The sequence below is a fragment of the Lissotriton vulgaris genome, chromosome 3_1, assembly GCF_964263255.1.
Source record: "Lissotriton vulgaris chromosome 3_1, aLisVul1.2, whole genome shotgun sequence".
Classification (NCBI taxonomy): domain Eukaryota; kingdom Metazoa; phylum Chordata; class Amphibia; order Caudata; family Salamandridae; genus Lissotriton; species Lissotriton vulgaris.
Window position 1 is genome coordinate 146,855,054 of NC_141689.1, and position 23,598 is coordinate 146,878,651.

Consider the following 23,598-nt stretch of genomic DNA (forward strand, 5'->3'; position numbering starts at 1 on the left):
TAATTTACCAAGAACTTTCAAACATGCACTAGTTGCATATTTGAAAGTTTTAATTTACACACACACATGTCCTTGGGTCATGTGTGTGTAAATTGCACATAAAGTTAAATTTCAGGGGTGCAGGGAGGGGTTCTTTGGACCCCCCCTGCACCCTTGAAATTGCATTCACATTTTGCGAATCGCAATTTGAAATTCGCAAAATGTGAATGCTTCCCATTGATTCCAATGGGCCTTTTGGCCCATAGGAATCAATGGGAAGGGTTTTCCTTAATTGCGATTCGCAAATTGTGAATCGCAATTAAGGTAAAATACCGAATCGCTATAACATTTTTTAATGCATAGCATTTTGCGATTTCTTAATTGCGATTCCTTAATTTTTGCAATTAAGAAATCGCAAAATGTTACAATCATGCATCTGGGTAATAAGAACCAGAAGCTCAAGGGAAATGGGGAAGTGGATAAAATAAAAAAGTGAGACAACACCGTTCTTGCATTTCCACTGTAGAAGAGCTGCTAAAATCTGCGGCCCTCTCTGACTTCTGTAGAAACTGGTGCCTAATGAAACATAAACAATGAACAGATAAGTGCAACCTATCCCTAAATGTGTTCCTGAGTAAACCTTAATCTTATTAGAAATTCTCTTCTAAAAGTACCTCTTGGATCCTGGTCTCAAGCTTCCAGGTTTGGAATGTATTACTGTTCTGGGATGTGCTTTCTATTACTGTAAAACTTCTGTCAAATCAAACGAATATCATTATCAGAATTACCAACGTCTAACATTCACCTTAATATAACTAAAGCCTAAATTCTTATTAGCAAACTCACTTTTCACACATTTTCAGTTTTTTATAAAAAAAACCTGTACTTTTACATCAAAATACAGCATGTAATTTGTGCAGGTGCTTGATTTACTGTTTGCCTTGCTGTCAATGGTTTCCTCTGTTTGATTCTTAAAAAAGTTCCATGTAAAACAATGCTTATTGCACAAAGTTCCACAAAGTATTCTTGTAACAAAGGGTTTGAACCACAAAGTTCGTGGGAGATATCTTGTTCCAAATTGTCTTTACATGAATCCAGAAATCGCTGATAAAGTTCTTTCAGGTAATAAAAGGTTTTACACTCACTTGTTGCTGAAAAGGGATACTGATCAGTCTAACCTTGAAGGGATACTGATCAGTCTAACCTTGACCTCTTTCTCTTTTGCAGGTCGATTGCAGTGGACAGAAGAGGGGCTGAGGCAAGAAGTAGCCGGAAACCAGAAGAAGGAAGAGCCAGAAGCCACGCCCGTTGAAGTCAATGAAGGTCTGGAGAGAGCAGGAGTGCCAGCGCCGAAGGATCTGTTCTCAGGTAAGTGGGAGGTAGACGAGCACAAGCACTGGGTGAGGCTCAGGGGCTGCCTTTTATAGACAGGACTGGGTGCGGTTCGAAGAGCTGGGTGTGGTTCGAAGAACTGGGTGTGGTTCTCACAAGCAGGTGTGCAGAGCTTCAGTTATTATGCTAATGAGTTGAAGTAACACATGGCCTAGGGAGTAGTGTTCTACATAAGCCTTGGTAAAAGCAAGGTCCAATGTTTTCTAAAGCCTTGGTAAAAGCAAGGTCCAATGTGCAAACAAGACAGCAATGTCCAAACTTGTGAATACATTGAGCAACATACACAGAAGTCTTAGGGAGGGAATGAGATAACAAGAAAGGCTTTCAGTAGTATGTTTAAAGAGAGTTATTACAGAGACCACTAGTGCAATGAGAGGGGACATGCTCTTTGCTGTGCACAAACCCTAACATGCAGTCCTCTACGTATCAATATCGCTACCCCCCTGGAGTAATTAGAGTACGTGGCCTCCACCACCTCACCCCATCTAGCATGCTTAAGGACATTAGTAGCCGGTGATGCTAGGTGAGTTTCCTGCAATAAACATATATCCACCTCATGTCTAATTAAGTAGGAGTGAATTAGTCTGGCCTTCCGTCTATCATTTAATCCTCTGACGTTCCATGAGAGACAATTAACAGTAGTCATAGACGTTGATTGTGAACCATATATTCATGGGCAACCTTGTTCTCCCACAATGCCCGCCATGATGACCAATTGTATGTAGCCCTAAAATTCCAAAAGTCCTCCCAGAAAGTACTGTCAAGCAAGAGGGCAAGGTAGGCATGAACACGACATTTTCTAAATCGTGTAACCTGGCAGCAACAACAAGAAACAATCCCATTCCCACCCCTCCCATCTCCCACACCAACCCCCAAATTAGGTTGTGCCCACCACCCCCTTCCCGCCCCACCAAGAACCTAAAACCAAAAGAACAAGCACAAGGGAATCATCCCACAGGATACGTGAGGTCATCGGCATACTACCCTACTCTCTTGGTAGGGCGGCCAAGGTCAGAACATGTCACTTCAATATAATACCACTTAGCAGAGTAATGTGTACAACCACCCAAACAACAGTGATCCACTGGCCAGCTATGTGGGGGCAGCAATGTACAAGGCAATAGTACAATTTTCTAAAGCACAAAAGATAACCATATCGGAATAGAACAGAAGTAACATATTTCCACTTATCTGCAAATCCAATGATCAAGACCCATTATGTCAGTTATTATCGCTCAATATCCTCTCCGATTACCAGTCCGTGTGCGGAGCTTGCTTTTTATGTTCTTTCGCCATTTGCCTTGCATACGTCAGCGCTGCTTTAGCGTCCGTAAAGAAGGTCCGCTTTCCAGGGCCCTGAACCCTCAGTTTTGCCGGGTAGATTAAAGCATATCTTGAACCGATCTGTTGGAATATTTTCTTCGCATGGATGAATTCAATTCGCGGCGCCTGCACCTGGAGCGTGAAGTCCTGGTATAGTGCTATGTTGCTACCTCGAAATTGGATAGCCCATTTTCTCTAGCAAGTCAAAGAATCGTGTCTCTATCCTTATAATTTAAAACTCAGGACAGGATGGGTCTGGCCGGGGCTCCTGGCTTGGGCCGGGGACACAGTGTACGGTGTGCGCGCTCGATTAAGAACATTGACGACAGCTCCGAGCCAAAGAGTTCGAGCATCATCTCCTCTATGTACTTCTCCATGTTCTGAATGTCTGTGGATTCTGCAATCCCTGTGATGCGAATGTTATTACGCCTCGATCTGGCTTCCAAATCCTCATTCTTCTGTTTAATGAGCTGCAGAACCCCATCCATACCGCGCAATTTTCTGTCCATGTCAGTTTGACCCTCCTCCGTCTCTGTGATCCTTGTTTCAATCACACTCAGCCAGCTGTTGTGCTTTTCAACTCGTTGCATTATTCTATCTAACCGTTCCGCCAATGAGTCCATTTTCGAGTCTATCCCCTGGAGACTGGATTTCAAGTCTTTAAACATCGAACGAATCTTATCCTCGGGTAGCTGGACCACGGTGCTGTCCCCCGGTGGCTGCTGGAGGTCCGCATCTGCGTCCGTGGGTTTGTTAGTTTTTTTGTCAAAAGTAATCTTCGCCTGACATGTTTCCGGCTTCCCCATGGTGACACACCTTGTGCGACCAATACACCGTGTGTGCCACCAATGCTGCAGATCGAGATGCTCTATTACTGTGACCAGTGGCTCACGAGGAGCAGTGCACAAAGCCCTTACCTATATCCCCGTCTCCGATGGTTGGTCTCCAGGAAACTTATCTGCGAGTCCAACGATCAAGACCCATTATGTCAGTCATTATCACTCAATGTCCTCTCCGATTGCGAGTCCGTGTGCGGAGCTTGCTGTTTATGTTCTTTCGCCATTTGCTTTGCATACGTCAGCACTGCTTTAGCGTCCGTAAAGAAGGTCGGCTTTCCAGGGCCCTGAACCCTCAGTTTTGCCGGGTAGATGAAAGCATATCTGGTACCGATCTGTTGGAATATTTTCTTCGCATGGATGAATTCACGTCGCGCTTCCTGCACCTGGAGCGTGGAGGCCGGGTATAGTGCTATGTTGTTACCTCAAAATTGGATAGCCCCATGTTCTCTAGCAAGCCAAGAATCGTGTCTCTATCCCTATAATGGACCATTCCACTTCTCGGCTAATATTCCTATGTTTCGACAGCAGTCACTCTCCTCTTACATTCCCTCTCAAGCTGCCACTGTTTCACACCACCATTACCGTCTGCGGTATGTCCGAATGTATACCAACCCCAAATCCAGCTCACCTCTCAGGGCCCTCTATCCACAAATATCAGGCTGGCCAATGTAGATCTCTGATTCTAGGCACGGGACTCCGCAACCTGGAAGTGTTCAATAGGGTGCCAATACTGCCGGAACTCCCCGCAATCACTCAATGACACAGATCACGTCCAAAAGAAAAATGGGAGAGCTACAGCAGTGCAGAAACTGATGTACCTGCAGCTCACCATAGATGCATGAATCCGGGGGGGGGGGGAGGGTGCAACAACACATGTGGCAGGGCACCTTTGCACAGGCCCCCTCGAGTCTCAGTCCGCAACCAAAGTATATGAGCACAGGTTTATCCAGCACTGCCCTGCAGGCGGTGACATGCAGCGTGACCGCTGCCTGCACTACACAGCCGACGACTGCACAAAATGGCAGTCTCGCAGTCTCATTCGGGGAAATGCGCAAGGTGCCAAGTCAAGGCCTGTACACTCCTCTCTCTCCGCTCGCCTCCCGGGCCCAGGGCCTCCGTGCAGCGTCACGGGCGACAACACACATTCCGTTCAATGGCCTCACCTCCGCTGCTGCAAAGACCTACATTCGCGGGTCCACCCTCTCCGATATTAGCACCAACACACTCCTTTAGGGACCGGTACTTATCACAATTGTGGTCCCCAGCACCTCTTGCGTACCTCCAGATGTGTCCTCTACTCAATGGAGCTCCGTGGTCGCCCCGCAGCTCCAGCTGCCCGAACCTCCAGTGGCACCACACTGGGCGCCTCGCTGCTAGCTCGGCCCGCCTCACAACCTTTGGTCCATGTTTGTTATCTGCCGTCACGGCAGCAGGCCTCTCGATCCGCTTCGAATTCGGGCTGCCGGTGGGGCCGATCACCTCAAAATACACCACTGGTTGGCTTCACCTGGCCAGTGGCATTAATTACCAGGCAAAGGATCCCAAGTGGGCACTGCAGTTGCGGATAAATTACGGATTTCTGGCCTCGGCCGGCGGAGCCACTTAATCAAGCAGCCATTCACAGCCAAGCAAAGCAACTCCCCCCAACACACTTCATGTTCATGTTTTTCACGTCGTCCACTTTGTGATCACAGAATTTGCTGACAAATGTTGGGCTTTGTGTCTGTTGCAGCTATTCCACAATTTTCCCACTTTTAGGAAAATATGTCAGTAACTCTCTGTGATTCCAGGGTTCTCAGGTTTGGCCATGACTGTGAGCAACGCAATGTCATGAGAAACTGCCCCAAGATCATTGATGGACGTTTTCTTCACATTGTTTGAGGGGCAGGTGATGAGTCATATAAGAAGGCTTCTAACTGTGTGACCCAAAGTACTTTGGGACTCAGCTAGGGTTTATCACTGAGGTATCAACCGGACATGAATCTGGTTTAAGAGGAAGCATGACAGCCCTTAGAAAATGAAGAAGGGCATCTGGTGAAGGCAATGATTCCTGTCTTATAGACAGACACATACACAAAGCATGTGAAGTAAAATACTGCGTCAACCTCGAGGTTCCAATGGATCGAAAAAAGGCACCCATGTATTTTACAGTAATGCTCCAAAGCGACGTGTGGTCTGTAATTGCTTCAAGTGGAGAGACAGTGGTACTGTGCAAGGACTCAACTCACAATGACTCACGTGTGTGAGGTTCAAGGCAAAGCCCTAATGAGATGGTGTAGGAAAATGGGCTGCTGAGGCCAGACCCCACGGTCAACCCCCCACCTGCAGCCAACCCCACACTGCACACAGCCTTTGACAGAGGTGGCGGGGGTTGACCAAAAGGCACAGCGCTGGAGACCCTATTCCCCAGGGTATTTTTTTCAGAAATGGAGGGGCCGCGTGGCCCCCTCCCTTTATCCATTATGACCCTTGGGTCCACATCCCCCACGGCCTTATTTATTTTGATGGGGAGGGGAATGTACAGTCTCCTTCCTTGAGCCCTGTAGGCTATGGCGACCCCATTCCCCAGAACCTTTTTGTTTGTTAAGGTGGAGGCAGGCCAGCTTTGTTAGACCCTGCAAACCCCATCCCCCAGATCCATTTCAAAACCTAAAGTGGTGGAGGGCCCATTGGCTCCCTCCCTAATCCTCTTTAGGCTGTGGGGACCCCAGGGCCTATGTTAAAAGGGGACAGGGGTGTGTGGCTACCCATCCCCGAGTTGTTATTGGCCCCACAATCCTATCCCTCTGGGCCTGCATTTTTAAAGCCCAGGGCACCCACCATACTCTTGTTAGGGTCCGCCTCACAGCCCCTGTGGCCACGGCCAGCTCCCCGCAGGAATCAGGAGCCAGCATTGCTCAGGCCCTGTATGCGAGAGCAATATTTTGATCTGTTTCCCTACCCACATCAGTGCATTCAGGGAAACAGATTAAAAGTTAACCCCCAGTGGGTGGGATATTTGTTTAAGCTCCGCCCTCTTGGCCGGAGATTAAAAAATGCACCTGCCAAATGAGAACAAACACTGGCCTCCCTGCCTGCCCCGGTTTCGGTAGGGAAACCGCTATGTGCTGGAGTTGGGCTCCCCAGGACCTAGCATGTGAGCCAGTCCCAGAATATGGTGTACCCAGGCATTTATTGGTCAGGGAGTCGGGCCATGTAGCCCGCTTCCTTAAAGTAATCAGCCCGAGGGTTGGGCTCCCCAGGGCCTCTAATGGCTCAGGGAAGTGGGACCGTGGAGCTACTCCCCATTTTAAGTAATTTCAGCCCTGGGGATGTGCTCCCCAGGGCTTTTGGTAGTTTTGGGAGGGGGCTCAACCCCAGGGTCATGATTACTTAAAATAGACAGTTATCTCATTAATAATGTATTGCATATATTGCAGTGATATTATCAATGATGTCATAGAAGATGTTAGAATTGATTGTAAATGTAGGGAAATTAGTAATGCATGGCGAGGGCATGAGTTATAGTTACCTTAGGGAAAGAGATATAGTTTCTTCAGATAAGTAAAACTAGAACAGCTGATTTCTATGGTTTGGTGTATGTAAAATATAAACCTAACTATATCTTCCCTGTAACCTTTGTTTTTTAGGGAATTTCTTGTTTTTTTATAGTCTTGGCATGTGCTGTCTCATAGAGATAGGCTGTGTTTAATCTGTGGGCTTCCGCCCACCCACTGGCTTCCCATTTGCTTGCTTCATTGTCCGTCCCATATTCTTTGTCACCATTTGTCCCTGGCATGATTGGTCATGCCTCTTTTTATGTTTAGCCCTCCCCCCAGGGCTTGGACCAAATACTTTTAAACATCTATTGCTCCCTTTTTAAGATCACCACCCTCCCTCATGCCAAGTCCCAGATCTCCCCCTCCCCGTCACTGCTTCCCCCTTTGTTGCTGCTTTCCATTTCCCTCATCTCCTCCCTCCTGTCTATGCTTGCTGCCTCGCACCACTCAATACTTGCCCCATCCACAAATCACTCCAGACCCCATCACTGCTTTAAATCCCCATTGTAGTCTGTTTTGTTCTAGTGAGTGGTGGTGTTCTGTCTTTTAATATCCTATTAGTGCATAGCTGATGTGCTTATTAGAGCATGTGTGCACTGCTGCTATGACTTGGCACATGTGTAGTCTCTGTTTATTTTGCACATGTGTGGGAACTAGGTGTGTGTGCAGGTTTAAACCATATGTAGTTGTTCTGCAATGGTGCTTATAGTTGGAAAATCAGACCTCAAGTCAATTAGGTATGCCTTATCACAGGGCACGTCAGAGCTTCTAAAGTACCTATAAAAAAGCACAGGGAGACAACATAAACATTTCAAAATGCACAAATGCACAGTAGATGAATCAATCCAGATTCTTTAAATGATGTTAGGCACATCCTTTAATGGATTCTTGGACCACATATGAATAGTACACCCAGAGTGCAGCCAACGCGTTTCGCCCTGAATAGGGCTTCCTCAGGGCTGCAAGCATACCTGTCCCAGGCCCGAACGTATCCTCAGGATCGAAACAATGATCTATGGTGTCCACCTCTCAACAGGCCCAAGTCTGGATACAAGTACACGCAGAATAAAGGGTGGTTAAGCGTGGGAAGGAAAGGATGGGGTAGCGATACCTGTAACAATACACAAAAGAGAATAGTAATTACTACTTGATCTTCGACTCCCCTCTATCTTATCTACTGTGGTGACCCATGCTTTCACTAACCTGTTGAGAAAAATACGCAGCCCAACAATGCAGGGGTGTTGAGCTTGTATCTTTAAATATCATACACTATTCTGTAAAACAGAAAGAGGTTTATCAGATCCAGATTTCTCATTCAGAATGCTAAACGTTATACCACGGTCTTGTGAGTCTACCTGCATTCATGAGATATTCTCTGTTGCTCAATCAGACACACGGTCTGGACACCCCTGTGGCTGCAAATAAGAAAAGCAACAGAGCAATAAATGTGCAGCGGCTATGAAGGTCAATATATGTATACTAGGCACACAAGGAAGCAACTTCAGATAATCAGCAAATTCCAACTGTAGAAAGTACAATTAATATCAAGAAAATGAGAAGAGTTATGTCACTCTCCCCGTTTGATAAGTTCACCAGACAGCAATAAATAGGATCCCCTGTGGTTATTGCGTAAATAACTGAGTTAAAGATTTTTCCCCGCATGAACTTGAAGGAAACAAGTTCTCCAACGCAAGGAAATCTCGACTCTTAAGTATGCCAAATATGAGTGCAAAGATTTTCAGGCCAAAGATCTTATCCACAAATTCACTCGCATTCACTCTGTGACAGAAGCGATGATTTGCAGCCCAAAACGAAGAAACAATAATGCTCCGGTAAATCAGGGCCTCGCCAGAGAGCCTGCACACCCTTCAGGGACTTCAGACAGAATAACAGGAGAGTGGTGCACACGGCACTCTTACCAGACCAGGAGGAAACGGATCTGCGGCACGAAGAAACACGGACCAAGGAATAATCTGCAGCGTTTGGTTCTCACCACCCCGTTAAGTCCGTACTTCCGCATCACGTGTGACACTGCGTCACAAGTGATGCAACAATAACGTAGGTACAATCAAATATTATGTTGGTAACCTAATACACTCACAAAAAATACATCAGCATAGTCAATTACTTTTCTTGTATTCACCCATTAAACTATGCTGTCACTCCTGGTATTGGAAACATCATGTTGGGATTGTCCACCAGTGGTTCAGATTGGTCCACATCATGTGACATAACCAAAGGGAAGAGCCCAAGAAGAAGGACGAAAACAGAACATTATATAAACACCCAGTGCATTCTTGAAAGATTCAAGAGAGAAGCCCGACAAAATAAGCAAATTTAAAGCACAAGAGCTATCAGAAATGATACTTCGAACACCAGAATTTACCATACATCAGTTAGATGTTAATATCACAGAAAGCAAACCTTAGCCTGCATCTCAACATTAAACACCCACTAGTGCCAATCAATTAAGACCAATAGCCACAAAAGCCACAAAAGAACTCAGTCCTCAAATTACTCCAATCTTATGATGGTCAAGGAAGTACCCGGATCATTATTTAAAAAAAACTGGAGAAAAAATGTGTATAAATAATATCAACGATATGGCCTTATATTTGAATTCATATCACATGCGTTAGTTGATATTTAAAAAGCGCAATACGTCAATACCTTTCAAATTGGTGCGCATTTATTCAACAAAAGCAAGTATTCTTAACGTTTTCTTTCAGTTTCTCCCCCGCTTTGGATAAATGGTCCGTAATCACTGCAATGAGATACATGCATTTACCACCATGACATATAAAAACGTTGGAACACTTCAACTTTAGGTTACCTATAACAACAACACCCATCTTTACCTCAAAACCACAACATGTTAAGTCTCCAGTATCAGTAGTGAAGTCCAAATTCTGATTTCTGGTGATCACTATGATAGATGATACACCGGGGGCTGTAAACAAATATCGTATTCATAAGTAGAACATCTAACATCCATAGCTTCCATTTTCTGAATTATCGAATACCATACCGATGCCTATAAGTTTCCCTCAGTCAGAGCGGTTTAAACCACTGTACACCGCATCTCCATCTTTCCATCGCAACCACATATCTTTAGTTTGTTAATATTAATAATAATAAAGTATCTTATAGAGCGCGCGGCTACCCCCGACGGGGGTGTCCCGGCGCTATGAGGAGACAAGGAAAAGGGCAGTTATCGAGAGGACTAGGGAAGATTAAATAGCCATGTTTTTATTAGCGTACGGAAACTAAGTTCTGAGGGCGCTTTTCTGATTTGAAGGGGTAAGGAATTCCAGAGGGTGGTAGTTTTAACTACAAAGGAGCGTTAACCTATTCTGGCTTTAGAGAAGCGGGGTGTGAAAAGGAGTTCCAGATGGTTGGATCTAAGGTTTCTTGTCTGGCGGGATATGTGGATGCGTTATCTCAGGAGTAGCGGACCATTGCCTTTTATTGCTTTGTAGGCAATGGTAAGAGCTTTAAATTCTGTGTGCTTTTTTACTGGCAGCCAATGAAGGCTGCGTAAGTGGGGGGAAATATGATGCCTGAGTGGGATGTTTTTTATGAGCCTTGCTGCTGCATTGTGGACAATTTGCAGCTTCCTATACAAGTAGTCGGGCAGGCCCAGATATAGACTGTTGGCATAGTCCAGTTGTGATGTAACCAAGGCATGTACAATTGTTTTCCTTCATTCAATGGGAAATGAATAAATGAAATGAAAATAAATTTATAACGCGCAGAACTCAGCCCAATGGGCATCAAGGCGCCTAACATAATATATTGAATAACCATGCAATGCTTAATAATAGGCTTTCCCAAAATACCAGGTCTTGAGAGCTCTCTTAAAGAGGTGCAAGGATGAAAGGGCCTTGAGCTCGCAGGAGAGAGCATTCCATAGTCGAGGGGCCACTGATGCAAAGGCTCTACCTCCCCATCTTGTCTTTTTAGTGCGGGGGATAACAAGGAGGTTCTGTTGAGAAGATCTGAGACATCTGCTGGGTACTTAGTTAGAAAGCAGAGATCCCAGTCCGTCGGCCGGTCCTGCTGTAAGAGCCTTATGGACTAGGCAAGTAATTTTAAAAGAGATGCGTTGCTCAATGGGTAGCCAATGAAGATTCTTCCTGGCTAATGTGGTGGACGCGGATCAAGGAAGGCCCAGAACAAATCTTGCTGCTGCATTCTGTGTTACTTGCAGGCGATGTACCAATCCCTTGTTAATCTCAGTGTATAGCGCATTGCAATATTCTAAGCGAGATCCAACCAATGCTACCACTGTTTGTTTTCTTGCCTGCGGGGATAAGTAGTGAGCTATTCTGCGAAGGATTTTTAGAACTCCCCAGCAAGTGGCTACAGTTCTATTGATCTGTGGGTTCATGGCCAGCTCAATGTCAAAGATGACCCCCAGGTTTCTTGCCGACTGTGAAGGGGTCGGACAGGTTCCCAGTGATGGCGGCCACCATTCACTCGACCAGGCGTCCCTGTCCTTTCCGAATATCAGCACCTCGGTCTTGTCGCCATTCAGCTTCAAGGAATTGAGCGTCATCCAATCGGCAACCGATTGCATGCAACTCCTGAAGCTGAACGCTGTGGTGCTGACAGACCGTGACAGGGACACCATGATCTGAGTGTCGTCTGCATACGACACTACCTCCATCCCCTGAGATCTTACTAGTCTAGCAAGTGGGGCCACATAGATGTTGAATATGGTCGGACTTAGAGCCGACCCTTGTGGCACCCCACATTGCAAGGACTTTACAGGGGAGAGGTATTTGCCCATTTGGACCTTCTGCTCCCTAAGCTCTAGAAAGGAGGATAGAAGGTTAAGGGCGGGCCCCTCCACCCCCAACTCCCTCAGTTCAGACGTTAAGACTGAGGGAGAAAGGGTGTCGAATGCAGCGGTCAGATCCAATAAGACCAACATCGTGGTCTGTCCTTTGTCTACATTCATCCTGATGTTGTTGGTCACAACAGTGAGTGCAGACTCTGTGCTGTGTAGTTTTCTGAAACCATGTTGAGTCTGATCAAGGAATCCAGAGGAGTCCAGGAAGACAGACAGATGATGGTTCAGGTGCATCTCAAGCATTTTGGCTGGGGCAGGTAATAGAGAAATAGGTCTAAAGTTTTTTAGCACTGCAGGATCCAAAGAGGGTTTCTTCAGTAACGGCCTGACGATGGCCCTCTTCCAAGCCGAGGGAAATACACCGTGCTCTAAAGCACTATTCATAACCTCCAAGATGTAGGGAAGGAAGGTTTCCCTGCATTCCTTCAGAGTTTTAAGCGGACATGGATCCAAGGGAGAGGAGGACTTCGTCCTATTCAGCAGGAGGTTAAGATTTTCCAGAGTGACAGGAGGGAATTTGGTAAGGGTCTTGTCAGGATCCTTTGACCATGTTTCTAAAATTGACTAATCCATGGCTATATGTGTTCCCAGATGCTTCCTCTGTGTAGTGTAGTTCCTAGTTTCCCACTAGGCCCTGCGCATTGGAATAACATAAACAGTAGTATCGACGTGGAACTGCGGATATTCCAGGCCTCCACTGACTATGCTAAACTTAATTGGGTTGTGTTACCAACTAGCTCAGAGGTCACTGGAAACTTTCTTCTCTGCATAGGAAGTGATCAGCTTCCTTGGCACAGACAAGAAGGGATTCAGTTTTCCAACAACCGTGCAACATGACAACTTTGCTCCTCAGATCAAGAGTCGATCTCTAGGGTCGTGTGAAACAATAGACATGTATTTCACTCAGTCAGTCTAGTGCAGTTTACTTTCACGAGATGTAGAGAATAGAGAGACGGGCGTTTATCAATAAAGGGTTAACATTTATTGAACAGTCTTTCTTCTCGTACAAGAGAAATGTATTGCCACAATTGCAATAATTGTTATTATAAAAAGTACGTACAGTAAGATAAGTATTGCGAAATAGAACTGTAAAAGCATTGATATGGTTTCTTAGCCATACAATGGTTTAAAAGTAATAAAACATATATACAGTCATATATACATCAGGCTAACATACTCAACTGGTGCTTCTAACTAAGCCTACCCCAGTGTGCCTGACCTAAGCCTAACACGTGAAAAGGGGAGCAAGTAAGTAGCTTTAAGTTAAGTTGGTTTTGCCAAGGTTTGTTTCAAGAATTCTCGTCTAAGGGTTTAGTCAACACCATACCTCTGAATAGAATGATGGAGGATTGGTATCTCCTTCAGGGGTCTCTCTCGATATCCCAGTCACCCGCGAGGGTAAACCGGAAGCGCCGGGACTGGATTTCTCTGCACGAGAAATGCAGCGGCTTCTCTCAGCGCGTCGAGGAAGGAGGGGTGACAGCGTCCGCGGGCAGCTGGAATCGGCTGGATGTCTTCGCAGAGGACGGCTGCTCGGCTCCTCAAGCGTACTGCACCATAGTTCGCGCTGTAGCGGCGATAATGGTAATCAGCAGCTTCACCACCACAGGATAGCAAGCTGCAGCGACAGAGTGCTAGTTTTTACCAACACAGGGTCATGCAGGCAGCTGGCATCAGCAACAGGCAACAAACTCACAGCTCGTACTCTCTCATTGCTTAAGGCAACGTTGGTAATATTTATACCTGACAGGTGCCGGGTTTGACGCAAGTTTGCTGGACATAAGACGCCAATTAAAGATGTCACTAGGAAGTGACAGTTATCAGTTGCTCATTAGAGTTCCATTACTAATCAAAACATAGCAAGCGGGGATTTCCAGGTTTGCTAAGTTTTTATCTTGTTGAAGAACTCGGAGTGTTATCTAGGAATATCAGATAGTGACTGCTGCTCTGTCATTGCACCAATTGGTCGCAAAGGAAGTAGCAGAGAGTCATGCTGGAATGTGGCTCTGTTCGTGTGAGGCCAGAGATGACTTTTCAGAAAATCGCACTTGAACGGTTATGCCAATATAGGGAATAAATGGATTTATAGCCGAATAGGGGCATAAGGTCACAGTATCGATCAGGAACCTAGATAAGCACGCAACACCCACTCCACGTTTTCATGTCCATCAAAATTACTAAAACTAAGCAATAAGATGCATGTGTAACATTGCCCACCCCAAAATACATAAATGCATTCGAAATAGGCGTACTTGTAATACATGGAATTTAGGTACTGTACGTTTTTTAAAAGCATAGTAATCATTCAAAAATTATTGCATATGAAATCAATGAACGATTATGCAAAAGGAATTACACATGAAGTATCTCTGACAGAAGAAATGCGAGATAAATCATCACATAAAAATGCATTGTAATAACATGTGTGCTAGAGGCTGGTGTTATGTTGTTATGTCTCTAGATGTGTTTAGAAATAGAAGTGTGAAGCTTCAGTTCTCTAAGAATAGTTTTTACGTTAAGCAAAGAATTGTTCGTGCCAAAAAGGGTCAATATTAAAAAAATTGTCCAATTCAAAGAAAATAGATTTCCAAAGCTCCTGGCAGTTTTTGTTGATCAAAACTGAAGGCCGAATTCAGAGTTCATGGGAACGCTGTGTGTCGGAAAGCTTTTCAAAAGTTATTGTTTCTCTGTGGGTGAGAACATCGTATCAGACAGGCTCGCAAAGAATTGGTCTACAAAATCAGGTGATAGTTCAACCAAATTAGATAGCGCTGTAACTTGGCAGGTGTGAGAATGATTGCTGTCATCGAAGGCAGGACCAGCAATGCTCACAGAACGTTGTACCTGGATGATGTTGCTTTTGTCACTCGCTCCACTGTTACCACTTGGCTGTAGTACAGGAGTCTCCACGAATGCCGTCATCAGGATTGGTAGCCGCTGGGGACAACACAATGCGTGAGCCGTTATCGGACTGAGCAAAGTATCGACGTCCATTGGTACTGCTGATGGAAGTGAAAGACAGATGTCCAACACGCATTCATCGCCGCAAAGCATACACCGTAGCACAGGTAAAATGCAATTTTGCCATATCGGTCTAAATGAAAGGAACCAGCTCATGTTTAGATCTCTCAGCCTGGCCAATCCGAGGACGTTAGTTATCCTGTCCCGGTAGCGCATTGCTAGGATTGTCTCTTCCATTCCCATGGGAGCTATGTCTGAGCCGAGGCTTGCCATAACGTAGCAGGAGGGTCAAAAATAGAATCCCTGCGACGAGTCCCAAAAATAATGGTATGCCGCCAAAAATGGAGTGCACAAAATTAGGAAAGATTCCCGAAATTGCCTGGAAGGGTGTTAGCAGTCCCGTAAAGACTGTCTTAAATATGCCTGGGATGCTTGTTGCACTAGACATGTTAAGGAGTTGGCTGAACATTTCTACGAAATGCACGGGGCAATTTGTTGATAAAAGGTCATGAACCTCAGTAGCCGTCCTTGCGACTAGAAGATCATACGTCTCTTTAGATGACGTCATAGGCACTGTTGTCTGTAAAAGCACAGATTTCATTTTGCTTAATGTATCAATTCGTATAGAATAGAGATTCAGATGAGGCCAGAGGGGAGTCACTATGTCTGGAGGCCCGCTCGGAAACAATGCTTGCATACAACATTTGACCATGGACGTTACTTGTACTAGATAACTTTTTCCGGGCGCGAGGCCACAACACCTGTGATCCGTTCTAAGAATGTAACTCCCGTTTGCGAGTTGCATAAAGAAGGGCTCTATCTGAGTTGCAGGTGTGACTAGCTGGTGGCATGAAAGGTTGTTTGAATTTCCATCACATGCTCCGTGTAAATTAATACCCTGACACAAAAGTATACCGCTTAGTGAATGTTTACAGTTATTACCACTAAGAAATACATTTTTGTCGCTGTCACTATAGCAAGAATGAGTGTATGGTAATTTCCATTCGGATTTTACATATCCCTTACCCAATTGTTCATATTGGCCAGCAGGTATGTACTCAAGGCATTTATGAAATCGGAAAGTTGTTATCGGAATTGTGATAATTCCGTGTATTATCCATTCAATGACAGGACTCTCTGACATTGTCAATGGTAATCTCTCGAGTTTTTCGATGCTCAGGATTGTATAGTCTGCTCCTTTCTGTGCCAAACTGATCTGTTTATCAGTAAGGTTAAAACTGGAAAATAATGACGTTGTGTTGATTAAACGCCAAGGCACATAGCCTGAACGAAGATTTTGCAGCGTCCAGCCTAGTTCTATAATAGAGCGTAATTGAGACTGGCCATGTTGTAACATTAGCAAATCTCTGTCTATCACATCAAAGGCAGAGGATACAATATTGTCCAAAGAATATATTCTGGAAGACAGAGTCATTAACCCATTGTCTACCACAGAAAGTGATTTCTCCAAATTAATACGATCAATTTCTCGTATTTTTTCAGCAGTTTCAATTTGCTTTACTTTCCAAGCCTCGTTGTAAGCAGCATAGATACTGGTCGCTATGAAACGCTTTTGACGCTGTTTGCGTGGTCCAAGAATGAAATCGCGCAAATCAGCACCATCTTTTAATAAAGACAAGTGTTGCTTAATTTCAGCCAGTGTGGATGTAGTTAGCCATTCTAGGCAGAGTTTCCCTACACTGTATGTTGTTATAATCCCTGGATGTTGTCTCTGGGAGTATCTAGGGTCTAATCTGGTCATTTTTAACCCCTGTGTTGTATTCAGGAACCTATCTTGACAGCTATTTGTGTCTGTAGGCCAGATTAACCACTTTTTCCAATCAGGATTTGTTCTGTTGAAATGTAAAATTTGTGACACGTCTAACTCAATATCAGCGGTTGCATTTTCTGGTATTGGCTTCGGAATAGACGGTGTTTTAAGGTCTTTGATCTTAGCTAGGCCAAGACAAGATGTTTGGTGTATTGTGTCATTTAAAAATAACATTTGTTCTGGTATCATGCAGGTTCTAAATAGTGCTTCAATGCCTTGCACCTGCCAATCTTTTGTATCCCAAATTGTTTTCGTTTCAATATTATTTTTCCAATAATCAAAACCAAATGTCATCATTTTGTCATAAAATGCTTCTGAATATATCAATTTAGAATTTGTCAGCATTGTTTTCATACCTGTTTTATCTAACAATTTATAATAAAACGTTTCTGCATCACTGGTGTTAAACCCTGAGAAGTATTTGAATTTCTCAAAAAATGCTTTAGAACTGCTTTTAGGTGGTGTAGAACAATGTTCCCATTGATTATACATAAAAACATTTCTAGGCTGTGCAGATTTATGCAAGTAATGATCCCCATAGTGGGTGTAACAGAATAACTGCTCATAACTAGATGAACCTTGTAAATAATCATGATCTGTGAATCTAGCTGACATTACTAAATCAGACATCATGTCATTAATACTGTTAAAGTCCCAATCATCAGAGAATGTACTTGGTGTCACAAAGTCACTTAAGGAAACCTTTAGTTGATGAGGATACTTCAGGATTTCGACCGGACCATAGATCTCATAGTCTGTTTTCTCCCATACTACCCCACCAGGTATTGGAATTGCTGTGACATTTACTGTTGACAGTTCTCTTTTCTTCACGTGGGATGATCTATGTGGTTTCAGGACTAGGTTGATGTTCTGACTTGCTGTGTCCATTCAATTGTAATGAACTTCCCTAAAATTAAAACTAAAATTAGGCATAGTAGGAGTATGAATACCCCTGAGATAATCCAATGCTCAATCAACGGTGAATCCAGATATAGTTCTTTGATTTGTTGAAGGAGTCCTGTTGTATTTTCTTTAGAAATCTTTTTTGTTTCTGGCATCACTTCGGGGTCATTTAAATCTTCAGAGAAGTTGTCGAAGTTGATGAAATAACCAGAGGCAGTTCTGTCAATTGATGGGATTGTTCTTTCAATCTGTCTCTCGGTAGCACTTTCTGATGCCACATCATTGTAGACTGGTGTTGTTTCTTGACGAACTGTTTCAATCTGTGTTTCAAGAGGCACGAGTTCCATGGCATTATTGCATAGTCCTTCATTGTGCACTGCAGGCTGATCGAATGTGATTAGTCTTTCAGTTTGAACCTCTTGGATTGTTGCAAGTTTGGGTATTCTGTTGTTTCTTGGGAGTCCACTGGGCCTACTGTTGATTATAGGCCACATGCTTGTGGTTTTACCAGATCGATAGACACGACTCGGTTCTCCTTTTTACCAGCAAGGGGCGGTAGCACAACTGATCTTGTTCCGGTGACTGCTAAGACAGGTACTGCTTTTCTGTAAGAAGGCCCAAATTCCTTCTTAACCGCGATCTTTTCTCTGACTAGATCCCCAATCTTTGGAATCCAGACAGGCCTTGCTGGGGCTGTTGCGGGTGGTGCCTCGTCAGTGGTACTTGGCTGTTGCTTTAACTTTATGTTGCTTAATGATTTTCTGGTTTCATTCAGTTCCTGTAAAACAGCCAAACGGTCTTTTACATCAAAGTGCGTTGTTCCTTTTTGTACCACTGACATCTGACTATCGAGGTCCTGAACGTTCATTCTAATTCCGAACAATAGTTCGTATGGGCTGAAACCTTTTAGAGAATTTCTTGGCATGTTGTTAAGACTAGTCTGGACACTTATTAAATGTTTGACCCACCCAGCGCCTGAACCTAATACCTTCGCTGTTATAGATTGCTTTATGTCACGGTTTTTTCTTTCTACCACACTATTCCCTTCCGGGGTATGACGGACAAGAATACCGCAACCCAATTCCCATGCTGGCCATGGCCTCCTTATAGGCTCGAGAGCTGAAAGCAGGACCCTGGTCAGAATGGAACGTGGTAATTGCGTATGTGCCGATATTGACTCGCAAATCTTTTATAACCGTTCTAGCGTCAGCCGAGCGCTGGAGGCCTCATTTTTTTAAGTGCTTTTCATCTTAACTGTTAATAGGACGCAGGATGGGGTGTAGGCAGCGTTACGCTCTTTCTGACTGGTAGCCGGTAGCAAGGTTCGCTACTGCGATCCCTATTACAGTTCTCACAGTTGTTTGCATATATTTGGTGTTCTACACTCATTCCCGGCCACCAGAATACTGATTGTAATTCAGTCAGTGATTCCTTGATCTCTCTGTGCCTTAGACCCAAACCCATGTGTGCGTCTGCTATTAAAAATATTCTCCTGTTTGTGTTTGGAATTACTCTGTCCCCCACTCCAGGGATTCGAGCAAAAGGAACGGAGTTTGCATCGATTATGTATGCATATTTGAGTGGATAGTTTACGGGTAGTGCTGCACAGTCGCCTTTTACGGTCGTTTTTACTGCCAGCATGGTTTCCCCGTCTATGTATTTATCTGTACGCTTTTTTGTGGCTACGGAAGCCGGTTTAGTTGCTTCCGCTGTGGCTGTATTAGCCAATGAATTCCCTGCAACGTGAACGCCATCACGCTGAAGACTCTGTGCGTGAATCACGTGAGTCTTTTGTAGTTCTTTGTGTAAAAGAGCTACCTCGTTCCAGAGCTTTTTATGCTTTATTGTGGCACCTGTGTCATCTTTGTAGTCGTTTTCGATCCAACTCTGCAGTTTATTGTTGTAAGAGTTGACGCAAAAATGAGAATCGCACACTATAAGTGTCGGGAATTCACGTTCTGCATTTTCGAGCGCCATCTTTAAAGATCTGATTTCAGTTCTCTGAACCGAACCGTTTCTTACAGATTCAGTTTTTGTTACTTTCGGTCTGAATTTACCGCACAGCCAACGACCTTTAATGATCGCACATGCTGCATCGTAGGATTTTCTCTCTACGTTAAAATGCTGTACAAAGCTATCTGAGTAGATTATACAGGCATATTGTGGGAGAGGCAGGATTTCGATTGGCAGAGGATATTCTTCTTCATATTCTAAATCATTCAGTTCTTCAAATTGCGGGGCGAAATAGTATTTCACGTCTTCCGCTCCTAGAGAATCTATGCACTGTATCCATTTCGGATCCAGTGACACTGTAGGCAGGTTTACTGGGCTGAATAGCGCCTCGAAGGCGGATTCCGCTGTAAGGATATTAATCCGTTTGCCGTGTGCTAGTTCTCGTTCATTTGCTAATGCGATTTGCACTGCGTTCACAGTTCTTACTGTGTGACTGAATGTTTTTTCTGCTTGTGTGTACAAGTGAGATTTAATTGAAATTGGTACCTTTTCTCCCTCATTAGAGGTTAGGTACGTGAATCCGCATCTTCCTGGGATGACTCGGATTACAAGATCGATCGTGTTGTCACGTGTATCTAATTTTGTTTTTGCTAACATGTCTGTTTGCAGTGATCTCAAAATTTCTGTGTGTTTTTGAGTCCAATTGATTTGTTTTAAATCAGGTTTTATTAGTTCGTAGAGAGGTTTAACCCTCTCTGCGTAATTTAGGATGTAAGTTCTTCCGAAATTCAGAAAACCTAGTATGGATTGTAAATTCTTCAGCGTTTTTGGAGCTTGGAGTACAGCGCACTTCTCTAAGAAGTTGTCCGCTAGGCTTTTCCCTTCACTTGATAATTTGTACCCTAAAAATAGTACTGTCAGATGGGCAATTCGGGACTTTTTAAAGTTGAATTTGTAACCCTCTGCTGCGAACCCAAGTATAATGGTGTTCACTCTTTTCAAGTGAGTATCCAAGTCGTCGTCTGTGAGATAAATATCATCTACGTAAGATAATGCTTCATCATCATAGATTTGTAGTAACTCTGTTACCCTAGCTGAGAATAATCCTGGGCTGTTCTTGAACCCCTGTGGGAGTCGACAGAATTTTTTCTGTGACCCAAATGCGGAGAAAGCGGTCAAATATCTGCTTTCTGGTGCAATGTTTTGACAAAAGAAACCATTAGATATGTCTAATGTCGTTTTGTATTTTTTCCTAACTATGTTATTCATTAGGGCTGCACTATGCGAGTTTTGTACTGCAAAAGTTTTGCAACATGTATTAAGGTGTCTGTAGTCCAAAACTAGACGATATGAATTGTCTGGCTTGGAGACAGGAAACAAAGGATTGTTCATTTGAGAGGTGCATGTTTCAATCACCCCCTGGTACTCAAGTTGATCTAAGATCTCCCTGACCTGTTTTTTAGCTTTTTGCTTTATGGGATACTGCCGTTGGGCAGTTGGTTCACTTTTTAGTTGGATTTTGTGAGGCGGTGAATCCTCATCCCATCCTACATGATTTTTATATAATGCAGGTGCCTGGGCCACTGCCCATTTCCTTGCATATGTATATTTTTTATGAATCGGTATGTGATTCGAGAAGGCAGGCATAATCACTTCTTCGCCACGAGGGCACTCCCTGACAAACTCCGGGGGCCAATCTTTTTCAGCTAACAGAATATCATAGCCTTTTGAGAGCTTATCCCAAAATAGACCCTTAATTTTCCTAGTCTTATCACCCTCTATACGCAATGTTATTTCGTATATTTTATGGGGCTCGCTAAGTCTGGCGTCGGCAGTTTCAACCTGAATGAATTCATTCGTGTCCACTGTCTCCAGATGACTCATCAAGATCTTGCGCGCTATACTGATCTCTGCTGCACTGTCCAACATTGTCAATGCCCACTCCCCGTTTTTCAACTGTGTCCTCAGTATTCTCGGCATGGTTGATTACTCTAATACTGGCTACCTTCTTTTTCTGAAATTGAGATTTCTTATTTTGAGCAGGCTCCTTGTCTTTGGACTTGGTGTGCTCTCCTGGGTCTGACCGTCCTCTTCTTTCCGAATTCTGTGGAAGAGATCGAGAGGGACGTGTATCAATACTTTGATATTTATCAGGTTTTTTTATATTATCCCTATTTCTAAGGTTATATCTTTTCTCAGAGGGCTCCCGTTGGGGAGACTGGCGTTCTCGAGTCGGAGTTCTTTCCCTCCGTCGAGGAGACCTTCCTCTGGACTGGAAAACTTTTTCCTTGGGAGTGGATTGTTTATTTCCATCCCAGCTCTTTTTAGGAGTGTTTAAATTATTTCTAAATAATTTTACTAACTCTCTATAAGCTTTTGTTAATTCTCCTATGTTAAATAAGAGATCTTCTTTTGACATTTTTGCAATGTCAGGATGTGGTGTGTAGCTGGCTAGAACCGGCCACGTTGCTCCTGGTCTACCTAGTGGACCGAGCCTAGTTATGTGATCATTGTGTTTTAGGGCGCCATTAAACCAGAGCAGGTGCTCTTGAAATTTAAGTGGGATTTCAATCTCCTCGAAAGGAGCGTACTCTTCCGGAGGTTTCTCTATTTTGTAATAGTGAAACTCTTTTGTTCTAGCGTTTACCGCTGGAAAGTTTATCCATGAATAGAATACCTCTGTCTGCCGATACTCGTGAGCCTCTATCACGAAAATTACTGTACCACCTTGAGGTTTCAGTCCGTTTTCTATAAGTTTTAAAGTTATAGATCTTCTTAACTGGACCGGGATGATAATAGCACCCGGGTCTGTGTATTCAGGACCTTGCTGAGTCGCATCTGCTGCGGCCCCAGTAGTTCCGTTATTTTCTACTGACATTGTATAAACGCAGGTTTTGCAGAGTAGGTCTCCAAGGAGACAAAGATTAGGTGCACAATATTTTGGAACACTGTATCCTTCAACGTTGAATAAACCAGAGCTTTACATAGGAATCTCTTCCTACTAAGGTCGGGCGGATTTTAACCTTTCACCCACTCCAGACGTCTATTGGAGTATTTACGGGAGAAAGGGGTCTGTGTGAAATATGCACGACTGAGTTACTCTAAAAGTCTTGCGTTAGTTTATCGCCTTACCAAACGTTAGGGCGCCATGTAGTGTAGTTCCTAGTTTCCCACTAGGCCCTGCGCATTGGAATAACATAAACAGTAGTATCGACGTGGAACTGCGGATATTCCAGGCCTCCACTGACTATGCTAAACTTAATTGGGTTGTGTTACCAACTAGCTCAGAGGTCACTGGAAACTTTCTTCTCTGCATAGGAAGTGATCAGCTTCCTTGGCACAGACAAGAAGGGATTCAGTTTTCCAACAACCGTGCAACATGACAACTTTGCTCCTCAGATCAAGAGTCGATCTCTAGGGTCGTGTGAAACAATAGACATGTATTTCACTCAGTCAGTCTAGTGCAGTTTACTTTCACGAGATGTAGAGAATAGAGAGACGGGCGTTTATCAATAAAGGGTTAACATTTATTGAACAGTCTTTCTTCTCGTACAAGAGAAATGTATTGCCACAATTGCAATAATTGTTATTATAAAAAGTACGTACAGTAAGATAAGTATTGCGAAATAGAACTGTAAAAGCATTGATATGGTTTCTTAGCCATACAATGGTTTAAAAGTAATAAAACATATATACAGTCATATATACATCAGGCTAACATACTCAACTGGTGCTTCTAACTAAGCCTACCCCAGTGTGCCTGACCTAAGCCTAACACGTGAAAAGGGGAGCAAGTAAGTAGCTTTAAGTTAAGTTGGTTTTGCCAAGGTTTGTTTCAAGAATTCTCGTCTAAGGGTTTAGTCAACACCATACCTCTGAATAGAATGATGGAGGATTGGTATCTCCTTCAGGGGTCTCTCTCGATATCCCAGTCACCCGCGAGGGTAAACCGGAAGCGCCGGGACTGGATTTCTCTGCACGAGAAATGCAGCGGCTTCTCTCAGCGCGTCGAGGAAGGAGGGG